Source organism: Dreissena polymorpha, chromosome 8 (genome assembly GCF_020536995.1).
Source record: "Dreissena polymorpha isolate Duluth1 chromosome 8, UMN_Dpol_1.0, whole genome shotgun sequence".
NCBI lineage: Eukaryota > Metazoa > Mollusca > Bivalvia > Myida > Dreissenidae > Dreissena > Dreissena polymorpha.
In genome coordinates, this window is record NC_068362.1 from 30717809 (window position 1) to 30731267 (window position 13459).

The following is a 13459-nucleotide window of genomic DNA, read 5'->3' on the forward strand; positions in this document are numbered from 1 at the left end:
GTAAAATTGTATTATACATGTAAAATGCGATATGCTGTCAAAGAAATATGGGGAATATATAAATTTAAGGAAATTGATGCCTTACATTTTAAATTTTTGAAAATAATTCTTGGTGTAAAACAGTCAACATCAGATATGGCTGTAATAGGTGAAACCGGCAGATATACAAAAGCAGTGTTATGTAAAGAAAGAGCTCTTAAAGTTTTATATAAAAATAATATATAATACAGACTCCATTATGTATAGAGTGTTCACAAATCAACGAAATCTTTATACCTATTGCTGGTTTAAAGCATGCAAATCCTACTTTGATTGTCTGGAGAATTGTGATCTGTTTGATAATCCTAATGTCATCATTAATTTTGCCACAGTGAAACAACGGAAAATAATTGGTGTTTAATTATATCTACTTGTATCACCTGTCCTATCATTTATAGGTACTTTCTACGTGTCTTAAATAAAAGAAATAGCAGATTAAAATAACAATTTATATGTTGGTTACGTATTTTAAGCTTTATTATTCTAAAGAACAGGTTCTTATAAAAATCTTAATTGCATACGTAAAAAACATACGTGATACAAAATAAGCTGAGGCAACAAAACTAGCTAGACATGTCATGGCGTTTTGCAATACATAATCATACTTTTTGTATTTTCCCAACGGGTAGCAATACTACGTTTTAAACGCGTAAAATCGTTTCAAAAGGAAGCTTTCCTGTCATTGTCAAGAGTTTTAGACCATTCAAATCCATAGGAAATGTCCGTATCTACCTGAAAAAACATGAACTACATATTTAAAAAGTGCTGCAACATTTTTACAATATGTGCTGCGTTCAATTTTCCTTTTACTCAGCTCATTAAGAGTCTTACCTATGTTGTTCATTTGTAAATGTTCGATCATTGACCGCAGTGAAATAATAACATATGTAATTTTATCCACCAGTATTTGAAATTCGTGTCTTTCAATTTTCCCTTCAAAAATGTTAACATTCTCTATAGTCAAGTGTGGACAATAGTGGAGTGTCAAGAAGCGCCTCAAAATAGCAAGAATGTACTTAACACAATCGACACGATTGTTCTCCCTTCACTCATCAGGCCAAGTATTCTCGATCGCGTAAAAGAATGCCGTTTTGAAATGAAATATACTCAGCCTGTCTAGATGTTGTGGAACAAAAAAACTCCTTTGTTAACATCTTTGTAAGAACATATGCTTTCAGATGAACTGTTTCTAAATTGAACAAAAATAGCCGCTCTGTAAGATTTGTTGAAATTCGCCTTTGATAATCATAATTATCATTCGCACAAATGTGTGTACTGTTCGGGGTCCCTGTAGAACTACAAAGACCCCATAACGACGATTGGCTTTTCTAAATGTCTCCTCAAAAGGTCAATGACCGGGGCGAGGCCTTTCGAAAACGAACATTGCTTAGGAAGACGTTTACAGTAACACTCGTTAACATTTTCTGCTTCACCTATACTTTCGGCAGGTGCTTGTCGTTACTTGCTTAAGTATATCTGGAGGCGTATATGGGAGAACGAACATAACTGTATGTGTCCAATCACATTGAAAGAACTTAACGAGATCAACAGGATCCCGATAAGGATCCAATTGTCAAAAACGCATTGCTTGTGATGATGGTCCAATCATTGTAAATACACAGTACTGCGATCTGCTACCGTTTGTGTTCATATTAAACACGACCTGGGTATCGTTTGTGCAAAGTGGTGGATTTTCTGAATTACAAGCGAAACGTACCAAAACGTTGTAAGCTATCTTGGTTAGACATCAGTCCAATTGTTGTTGTGCCCTCTATTTGACTTCTAAAGACATACAAAATCGTCTATTGAACGCAAAGGCTTTGTGCACAAGTCTATGTTCTCGTTCGAAAGATAAATATCTTTTTTCTTCTAAACTGTATTAAATGTTCATTGGCCGCAAAATCATCAAGAACACAAGTGTCTCTGAAAATTCTTTATCATCTGTTAACAATTTGCCACATCTTGGGATGTTTTCCACGAATCCTCTCTTTCCTTGTTTTATGTTGCTGTTTACTGCTCCTATTTCGAGCCGTCTTTAAAGAGGCAATATCACCTACTTCTTTTATGCATGAACATTTATATACAGCTACAATGCGCTATGTACGTTATTGAAACTTAACATTATGAATGAACTCTAGAACAGAATCAAATGAATAAACTTACAAACCCTTTTATTATTAACATGTTTGTCATGCGTCAGACTTGCTTCTTGTCACCACACACATGCTTTTACTGGAAGTACAATCGGTTTAATGTACTAAAAAAATGTATTAAAACTTTAAATTCAAAAAGAATGTTTAGTCTGGTTTATTGCAGCATTCTCATCAGATGTGATAGTTAATCTTTAACTTGAAACAGAAGAGTGAGAAGAAAACTTTGATAATAAGTGTATACCCCTCTGATTATACTCCTTTAATTGACGTTTCGGCATAATGCCTTTATCAAAGCAATGGAAATTATATGTTAACTACATTTTTACGTCTTTTGACTGCACAATTTACATAACAAAGAAAATGTTTTTAAACTTCAAATGACGTTGTACATGATGACATCATAAATGACGTTGTATAAAATGGCGCAAAAAAAGTAAACATTCGCCAAAAATTAAATGACTTTAAACACATTGTGTGTACATAATTAAACACCAAAGAAAAAACCACACTCCTTCGTTTCACAATAGGAGCCAAAGGCCTACATTGAATATAATGAACATTTATGCTCATATGAAATTGCAAATGTTTATGACACCTTGCTAAACAAATTTTGAAGGGAACTATACACATGTCCCCATGTTCAACCATACGTTGACAACGGAAGTGCAAAACTACAGCACTTATCATCAAACCTCTGCATCCGTATCAACGGGATTTGCTAGGGCATAAATAACCCCCAGTGTTAACTCTTGTTTAGTCACATAACAAATAAGAGATAAATTTTTGCTTGGTCACTTCGAGATTGTAGTTAAAATGCCTCTAAGTCCACATATTTTGATAAACTTGCCACAGAAGTCGAATTATATGCAGTATGGCCGCATTTGTTTGAGGTAGCATTTTTAAAGACGTTGTGTACGTCTCCTATGTCACTTCCAACATCTGTTCCAGATAGAAGCAGTGCCCTAGCATGTTCAACGAAGTATCAAATTAAGATGTAAAGAAGATGTCGCCAGTCGATGATAAGAATCTTCTGGGTTTAATGATTGCCATGAATTTGACTAATTTCATAAAATCTTCGGCCCGTTTAAGTTCTTGGTTGAGACGTCTGTATGTGATGTACTGTCGATAGTAGAGTTCGATTTGTACACAGATGCACTCATCATTGCTGCAAAATGGTAATAGATAATCAGATAAAGTGAGGGTGAAAAAACCTCCTCGGTACATTTCGCATCGCAGAAATTCAGGTACACACTTCACCTCTACTCGTTTAAATAGCAAAAAGACAGACCACTTTTGTTTAAAAGACTGCTCACTGGACTGGTTTGCTATCTGTACTGCTAATAACTCTGACGGGGAAACTAATAACTGGTAAATAAGATTAAATTTCTTATCTTCTTATATCTCTTTTTCTATCAAGTTAAAATAATGAGATGCTTCATCAAATTCTCAATTGCAGAAAATAAAGGAAGCGCACCGCATGCAGGTGCCAATTATATAAGCCTCTTGACTTTGTTCATATAGATTTCTCGCTTTATTGATGTCATCGCGATTATATTTATGTTCTTCTGCCTTCTGTTCTAAGCACGCGGATGCAAACAAACTAACCAGACGTCTAAGCACGCGGATGAAAACAAACTAACCAGACGTGACATGACGCCGTGCAATATATAGACATATTTTTTGTATTTTCCCAACGGTGCGCATAAATACGTTTTTAAGCTTGTACATTCGTCGTCAAACAAAGCGTTCTAAAACTTCAGTTTCAAAAACTGCATCAATCGCTCCCTGAAAATAATTCAATACATACTTTAATAGTGCTGAATCATTTGTACAATATATACTGCATTCATTTGTTCTCGTACTGAGCTCATAAAAAGTCTTTCCAAGGTTGTCCATTTGTATATGTTCGATGATTGTCCTCAGTGAATTAATAACATATGTAAGTGTTTCCATCAAATTCTGAAACCCGTGTCTTTTAATTTTCCCTTCAAAAAGGTTAACATTTTTTATGAAAAAAATGTGGACAATTTCGGCGTGTTAAGAAGTGCCTCAAAGTTGCAAGACACAATTGATAAGATTGTCCTCTTTCCACACATCAGGCCGGGTGTTCTCGACCGCAAAGAATAAGGTTCTTTTGAAATTAAATGTACTCAGCCTGTCTAGATATTCTGGCACGAACAACTCCTTATCATCTTTGGCAGAACATATGCTTTCATATGTATTGTATCTAAACTGAACATAAATAACCGCTCAGTTGGATTTGTGGAAATTCGCCACTGATAATCACAATAATCGTACGTACAAATGTTTGTACTTTTGGGGGGTCCTTTTGGGACTATAAACACGCCATGATTCTTGGCCTTGTTCAAAGGCCAGTGACCGGGGCGAGGCCTTTTAAAAACGAACTTGCATTGCTCTGGAGGACTTTTACAGTAACATGCCTTTACATTGTCTATATTCCCTATACTTTCTGCAGGTCCATGTCGTGTTGCTTGTCTATATATTTCTGGAGTGAGATTTCGGATATCAAACATAAATGTATGTGGAATCCTGCCGTCATGGTTTGTCCAATCCTATCGAAACATATCAGCGATATCAATAGTACCCCGATTAAGAACCAATTGTTTAAAACACCTTGCTTATGTGGATGGTTTAATCCTTGTTAAAACACAGAACTGCGAAGCACAATCGTGTGTGCTCACCTTTATCAGGACTTGATGTTCATGCGGCTGAATGGGGAGCTTTTCTGAATCAAGAAACAAACATAACGCATCAAAACGATGTAAGTTGTCCACGTCAGACAACATTCCAATGGTTGATGTGCCCTCGATTTGACTTCCAAATATATACGTTCGTTTGTTACGACTAAAACATTTTTATGTCAGTGTCATTTCATGTTCAGAAGAGAGCATTATTTTCCTTCTTAACTGTATAACGTGTTCATTGACGACTAAGTCATTAAGAACAATTAAAAGTCTCTCTGAGATTTCTTTATTGTCTGTCAAATTACTCTCCACATAGTGACCTGCTTTCCACGTATACTTATCTTTTGTTGTTGTTTGTTTATGTTTGCTTAGCCTATTGTGAACCATGTTTAAATAGCCAAAGCTAACGGTATTCTGTGCTTTCTTATTTATGGATGGTGGTTATCTTGACATTCCTGGAACACAAGGGGGAAAGTTTTAATATTGAATTTTAGGCATTCATATTATTATTTAAACAACAAAAAACATATAATTCAAAATTCACGTTAATGCTTTGGTTTCAGTCCTAAAGTAACAAATAATAACACAATATTTAAAATAGTGTACATTCCAAATATATCCTTAAGTCCCTTTAGATAAGCCGAAAACATACACATATACTATATACTGCAATACTTCAATAGTCGTTATTGTCATGATTTGACCTTGCATTCCAAGGTTAGTTTTTAAACAAAAAATAATAGATATTCAACATAATCATGGAAACCTGAATACACACTCTATTTTACAAAGTATTTGGAACTCTTCACAACGGCCCCGGTTGTACTCTCAAATGCGATGTCCGTGTCTGGTGACTGCTGAAACACTATTTTGTTATGATATGACACAATTTCGATAGCATTCGGATAGCCAAATGTTAACATAACCAATACAAGATTTAACAATGTCGCTTAGTCTGAATCGAAAAGCCAAAGAACAGACACGAACTAAACCTGAATTTAGACCAAAAGACACACAACTTATAATTCACATACCCGATCTTATATCGCTAATTAAGGAAACGCTTATGAACGATTTCAATTCGGCAAGATGTCAAGCGCTCCAAATTTACAAGAATACACCTTTCTATGTCTAAAGTGTCACTTTTGTCGTAGAAACAGTCTATCTTATGCTGTGCCAACGAAATCAATGCAAAACGTTGCTAAACATATTGGGTTGTAAATAGCCATCTGGCTAAAACACATGCCTTTCATCTTGTGTCGAAATTTAAATGGCTGACAGTTTGCAATGTTTTTTTTTTTAAATTGCAAACATTTACTATTCGAAATATATGTCACTTTTTATGTTCATGACATCACCATGCTCATACTTATAGTTTGCATGCGATGTATCATGTTTATGTTCTTTAAATAATTACTATACAGATATATATGCACAAATTGTTACCAGGAATTGAACATAGTTTTGTATCCCGAACAATTAAATTAGCACTTGATACAAAGTAGTACAATGAAACGAAACAAAATGTGTGTGTGTCCTAAATAATCTTATTAGCGTTGGTGCTCTTGCAATTAATTATCTCCAACAACTTGTGTTTGGAGGACCTTTTAGAAGCTAATAATTTATAATGACGACGATCGCAATAACCTAAGAAAATAAAAATACTTGACATAAGAACAACCTGAATGGTCTGTATCCTTAAATTGTAAGTATCAACCTAATGGGGATACTTGATCAGTCAAATCGCTGAGAGTGTACAAATTCAGATAGTGAGTAACGGAATTAAATAAAGTGAATTATTCACGAGTTGCTATTAGACATATTTGAATAATGTTCAATCATAACTTGTTTTTATTATTAACATCGTAATTATAGACACTTTATGAGATATTAAAACACGATTGTAAGCTACACCGTTTCAGCGAAAATAGTGACTACCGCTGATATATATGTACTTACGAAAAACACATCTGTTTCATAAATTTCGTGTTTTTTTTCTTATAGAACCTCGTAAAAGGTAATGTCAGTACCAACACAGACTCATTAATGGAAATGGAATGTGCAGAGCAAAATTTGTACATAACCTTAAGAATCATAACAACTTAAACGGACATATCGAAGGTTTTTTGCCGTAAATACATAGATATCATTATATGTACGATCGCAAAACATTTTTTCCGATACACGCATCCATTTAGATTTAAACTACATACATAGCCAACTGCAACATTAAAGTCCCTTTATCGATAGGGCGAATGCGTATAGCGTTACATAGTGTGCATGTACTTCATAAAAAATTTATTACTATAAATGATTTTCAATTGTGTGTATTTATAGAATAAATATGTTAATTAATGTTTGTGAAAACGAGAGGCATGTGTAAAGCATCCCGTTACCGGTAAATTATTTTTGGAAAATATGACACCGAATTTAACGTCGATATGCCCTTTAAAATCTGAAACGGTTACGACTACATCTAGTAGAAATAATTAGTACTTGGTAAAACGCCTTTGACGTTTTAACAAGGGACTTCCGTTCTATGAGCATAAATCCTTTTATAAAAAAGCAAACCTATGAATATGCTATGCAAGGCTAATCGCGTAAGAGTAGCAGACTACTCGGACCGAGTTGATAAGATTAGACAGCATTGGACATAAAAGATAGCTACTTGAAACATGTGTCTCCTGATTTATTTATTCGGGTTGGTAATTCTGCTGGTCTATGGCGGACAGTGCGAGTTAACATGGGACAAGGTTTATGGCCTGTTGTCTGCTAAATTAGACAAAATAATATTGGAGCAGGATGTAATGAAAACAGATATAAAGGATCTCATGACATCAATTACCGCAGCGAATCAACAGCTCGGTGAGGTGGCTTCTTTTAATCAGATGCTGACCTTTGTCCAGGACAGACTCGATAATATGGACAGTCACGTGAAAGATGTAGCAAAGGTGGAAGTAGGGCAACGCACGCACCTATTGAGACGCGGACTGGAGCAGGAGAAGGCAGCAACACAGTCACGACTACATTCTATCCAGACGATTCAGGGGGACCTACAGTCACGGTTTCAAAGTCTGGAGGTGACCCAAACGGATCTTAAATCAAAGACAATGACTATCGAATCACAAGTCGATACGACACGAGGACATCTATCCCGTCTCCAACAAACCTTAGGTAAGTGTGGGATTTCATAAATGTATTAAGAACATTCGTAACGTCGGATCTAAATTTATTTCGACTTCGGTTTACAGAAGACTAACGTATGAACAACATATGAAGTAATCACTAGGTTTTCACACTTAAATAGCTTCCGTGGAACAGAAAGTAGCAGCTACGCAGATCAACGCTCACTCGCTTCAGTCACGGGTTCAAGGTCTGGAGTGGACGCAAACGGATCTCAAATCAAAGACAATGACTATCGAATCACAAGTCGATACGACACGAGGACATCTATCCCGTCTCCAACAAACCTTAGGTAAGTTGAGGTTTCATAAATGTCTTTAGAACATTCGTAACGTCGGATCTAAATTAAGTGTTGACTGTGTATTCATTAGGTTTACACACTTCAATATTATATGATATGCAAGAGAACGGAAGATCATTATTGTGTTATTTATTAAGATGCGTGTATCAAATTCCAATATATATCTTGATAAACAGTTCATTTAATTGCGTTCGATACATTTTACATTGTGCAAAACATGCATGCCCATAATATTGTGTTGTAATGTACTGAACTGTGACGAAAAATGTATTGCCCTGCTTCAGGTACATTTGTCGGTTTCTCGATCGAGCTTCGTTCAAATTACAATTATTATAACAATATTACTGTCATCAAATTCGATAACGTTCACTACAACGAAGGAAGCCACTACAGCCCCAGTACCGGCATCTTCACTGTACCTTTGAGTGGACTATACGTCTTCATGTTCAACGTTCAAGTACGCTATAAATCAAGCGATACGAGCCAATTGGCATATGTTAAATTGCAAGTGAATGGGATTAGCAAAGCGCTAGCTCTTGTGCAAGGCATAGGGCATTTGACCGGCGGAAACGCAGCCGTGGTGAAAGTCTCAGCAGGAGACAGGGTCTATGTATCCACCGCAGATGAGCGAGATCGGTATTACATTCATCCGTATAGAACCATGTTCAGTGGCGCTCTTCTACACGTTATTTAATAAAGCCGACATAACCGGGAAATCAGCAAAATGACAATTATTCTTTTTATATCTACATTAGATTGTGTATTTTGAACTTATTGATAAAACGACTGACAGCAATATGTTGTATAACGGGAATAGCACAGATCATTAGTAGGAGAACTTGGTTTGTATTTTTTTCAGCAAATACCAATTAAGCATAATATGCTGTATCATGATGAAATACAAGTTTGCATATAAACCTTTCTTTGGTACAAGTGTTGTTTATGTCTTGATTGGAGTTGTTAATTATGCACTGTGGAAGCCAATTACAATCCAAATTAAGAACGTTAGCAAAACAGAAGAATCTACATGTAAACGTATTCATAATTATAAGTTTGCCGATAAAGCTGACCAATTTTGCAAAAAAATGTTGTACAGTTTAGATACAATATAGCGGAGTAACTCGGCAAAATATGCTCATGTTCATTGACTATAAAAAAATAAACATAGAGCAAGTCCGTAAATTCCAGACCCTATACGCTTTAAGAAACATATAACTAACTGAATAGTGTTTTTCTTGGTAACACATAATTCTTTAAATGGCTCGTTTAGTAAGCATTATGCTCAGCCCGAACAAGCGCGACCCTCTTTTTACGACCTAAATCTGAACCACAGAAGAGCGTGATGCAAGCTTACTTGAACATGACACTCGATGAACAAACATAAGTTTGCAATACTATAATATCAAATCTCATAGAGTGTGATAAAACACATTGTCAACCCGATAATAGTAATTTCAACCGAGACCGAATGTCATTACTCTCCTCGGCAGTATTGACTATATCACGAACGATGGTTATGTATTGTGTTATACCGAATACGCATGATGTACTTTAAATAACAAATCCATCGAACATGCAGATTGTTTTAATGAAGATCAACATTGCTTTTTAAAAGCATATTAAAGAGCGCCTATCGAGTCTAATAAGCAAACCAAGAAGGAGTGCTTTGACACACTCCGGATCGTCACAGAATGATCAGGCCTGGAAGGACCTCATAAACATCGAACACACACATGAGGAGCTCTTATAAGTACAAACACAATGATGCATAGGGCGCGGAAAAAACTCATCAACTTTAAAATACACACGCACATAAGATTCTCGAGTAAAATAATCAAAATAATGCTTTCAAATGACTTAACAAGGAAGTTTGGAAATTTAAAAGTGTAAGCGATATTTTCGTAGGCATTTCTTAAACATCTTGTTTTCACGGATTTGTAACACAAGTTTGCATGTTGTCATATTCGCAATCTGCGAAGTATCATTTAGAAGTTTTATAAGTATTTACTATCCAAAAATACTTGCTCAAAGTGTTACCAGGAATTGAACATGTTTTTTCATCATGAACAAGTTAATTAATACTTGATACTAAGCAGTACAAGGATGCGATTGTTTTTTAATGTAACAAACAGTCGTAATAATATTTGCGTTGGGTCTCATGACATGTGTTTGCATACACCAGTGTTTAGAGGACTTCTTAGAATAAAAATGTTTTATACCGCGGAAACATATGTTTTTTCGCAAACACATCTGCTTCATAAAGTTCGTGTCTTTTTTTCATAAACAACCTCGCAAAAGTAAATGGTCAGGACAAACAAAGATTCATAAATCGAGTGCAGATTTTGCGGAGCAACATTTAAACATAACCTCAAGAATCACAACAAATCAAACGGGTATATCGAAGGTATTTTACCGAAAATGTATTGATGAATTACCACATCAATAGTTCTATTGTTTAAAGCATAAATGCACTTAGTTATAATTATTGTTAACAAAATATATACAATCTTAAAAGCATGTTTTGTGATTCACGCCGCCATTTAGAGATAAACCACAAAGATAGCCAACTGCAACATTACAGTCCCGTTATCGATGGTGCGAATGCGTATAGCGTTACTAAATTTTCATTGTTCTTCATAATGATTTTATAACTATAACTGATTTTGCAGGGCCCGAAATTGTTTCGCGGAAAATTGTGTGTTTTAATAGAATAAATATGTCAATTAAAGTTTGTGAAAAACGAGACGCATGTGTTAAGCATTCCGATAACCGGTTAATAATTTTTTGAAAATATCAAACAGTCAAGTAGATATGCCTTTTAAAATCAAAAAAGGTAAATACTACATCCAGTAGAAATAATTGGTACTTGTAATAACGCCTATTACGTGTTAACAAGTGACATTCGTTTTATGAGCTCAATTCTTAAATAAAAAGCAAGGCAAAGCGCGTTATGACAGCAGTCGTGAATAAGGTTAGGCGTAATTGACAATTAATGATAGCGACTTGAAACAAGTGTCTCATGATTTAGTTATTTGGGTCGGTAATTCTGCTGGCCTATGGCGGACAGTGTGAGTTAACATGGGACAGGGTTTATGGCCTGTTGTCTAAATTTATTTCGACTTCAGTTTACAGAAGATTAACGTATGAACAACAGATGAAAAAATTACTAGGTTTTCACACTTAAAACGGATTAAATTCTATTTATTAAGATAAGTGTCCCAAATTGCCATGCAGATCTTGATTTCAAGCTCATTTAATTGTGTTCAATACAATTTGAATTGTGCAATACATGCATGCCTTAGACATAATCATCCATTGTAATGTACTGAACTATGAAGAAACATGTATTGCCTTGCTACATGTAAATATTTCGGTTTCTCAACCGAGCTTCATACACAGAACTCATATTGTTACAAAGATGCTGTCATCAAATTCGATAACGTTTACTACCACAAAGGAAGCGCCAGTACCACAATCTTCACTGTTTTGGGAACGGAGCATACACATAAAGAAAACAAACAAGACGACGATTCGATGTTTGACAGTATTTCAGAAGAAAACATAACAATATAAGCGTGGTTGTTACGACTATAAGCATTTTCCCTAAACTTACTGTTAAGATTTTAGTCCAAAGATACAGTCCATTAGTGTTATCAAGTGTTACCCCAACCTTTTACAGTTGATTTTGTCTACGATATCAAGTTAAATAATTAATAAGGATGTTATTTTAATTGGTATTTTAATTTGTATATAATAAAAGTTAATCAATGAACACTAGCAGAGAAATGTTATTGTATTAAATATAGCACTTCGATCGTGTATACAGCAGTGCGGCAATGGCTCAAACCATGGAGAGGACACTCAAAACATCTGGCAGGACGAGAGCGATCAGTGTCAATGTATGCCGAGTAAGAGATTTAAATATAAGTGACGTGTCAATGCATGCCAAGTAAGAGATTTAAATATAAGTGATTTCTTTTACAAAGTGTTTAACACCAATAATATTTAGTTCATTCTTTGTCGGTGAATGAGTGGAGAATTACAGTGAGTGACAGCCGGATTATTTTACTGCATGTCGAGTAAAATGATAATGATAAGACCAGTCAATACTTGGTTTAATCAAACTACGTTGTTTTCAATTATTATGTATGTATAAACAAAGGGAAGTCGTTTGAGTTTAAAACTAATGTTAAGCACGTGATAATATTCAATAAATATATTAATTGTAGAGAAAGTGATACTGATAAACGCTTTGTCTCCACTACCGCTTTGAGCGAAAAGTTTGTTTTAAATATGACGTCATATATATTGATTCAAATACATGACATCCTATGTTTTTGCCACTCCATTTCTGTATCGATTAATTATGTGACCTTAGTTTTTAGTTATAAAATTGTATCTAATTTTAATTCCATATGTATATGCCTATGTAGCTATGCTTCGATTAATCAAGTAACTACTCATGACCCCATATTTATTCCTTTGCATTTGACTTCATCGCTTCTGAATCAAGTGATATTTCCGGTTAAACCACTTTAACACAAATATTTTCCCGCAAGCTCTTTTCTGTTCGATACAACAAACATGATCGTTGCGATAGAAATATTTCCTTGTCAACATCATATACACTCGAGCTAAAATCGAGACAACGTCAGTTGTACTTTCGTGCCGTATTTAAGGTACACATGAGTTGATGGATGTTAGGTTCTGATCAGGGATTTACCACGTGTTCGAAGTACGTTACTTGCAATACACCATAGGCAATATTGTTAGAACTTGTATAGCATCATATCATATTATTTATCTATATATATACAATTTCTGATTATAAGTTCGATAAAACCAACATACTTTCACGGTATGAATGCTTAGTTAGCATAACCTAAAAGTGCTGCATGGAAAAATTGCTACGTATCCATCCAGAACGGCGACATCACTTATTATTCGCTTGTTAAACCAACGTTTACTTGACTCGAGTTGGTGTTAAATTATATGTTCAAGTTCGTGTAATTGAACTCTTACAAGAATGATTTTTACGAATTATATCGATTAATTGTAACACACCAAATTAATGGATG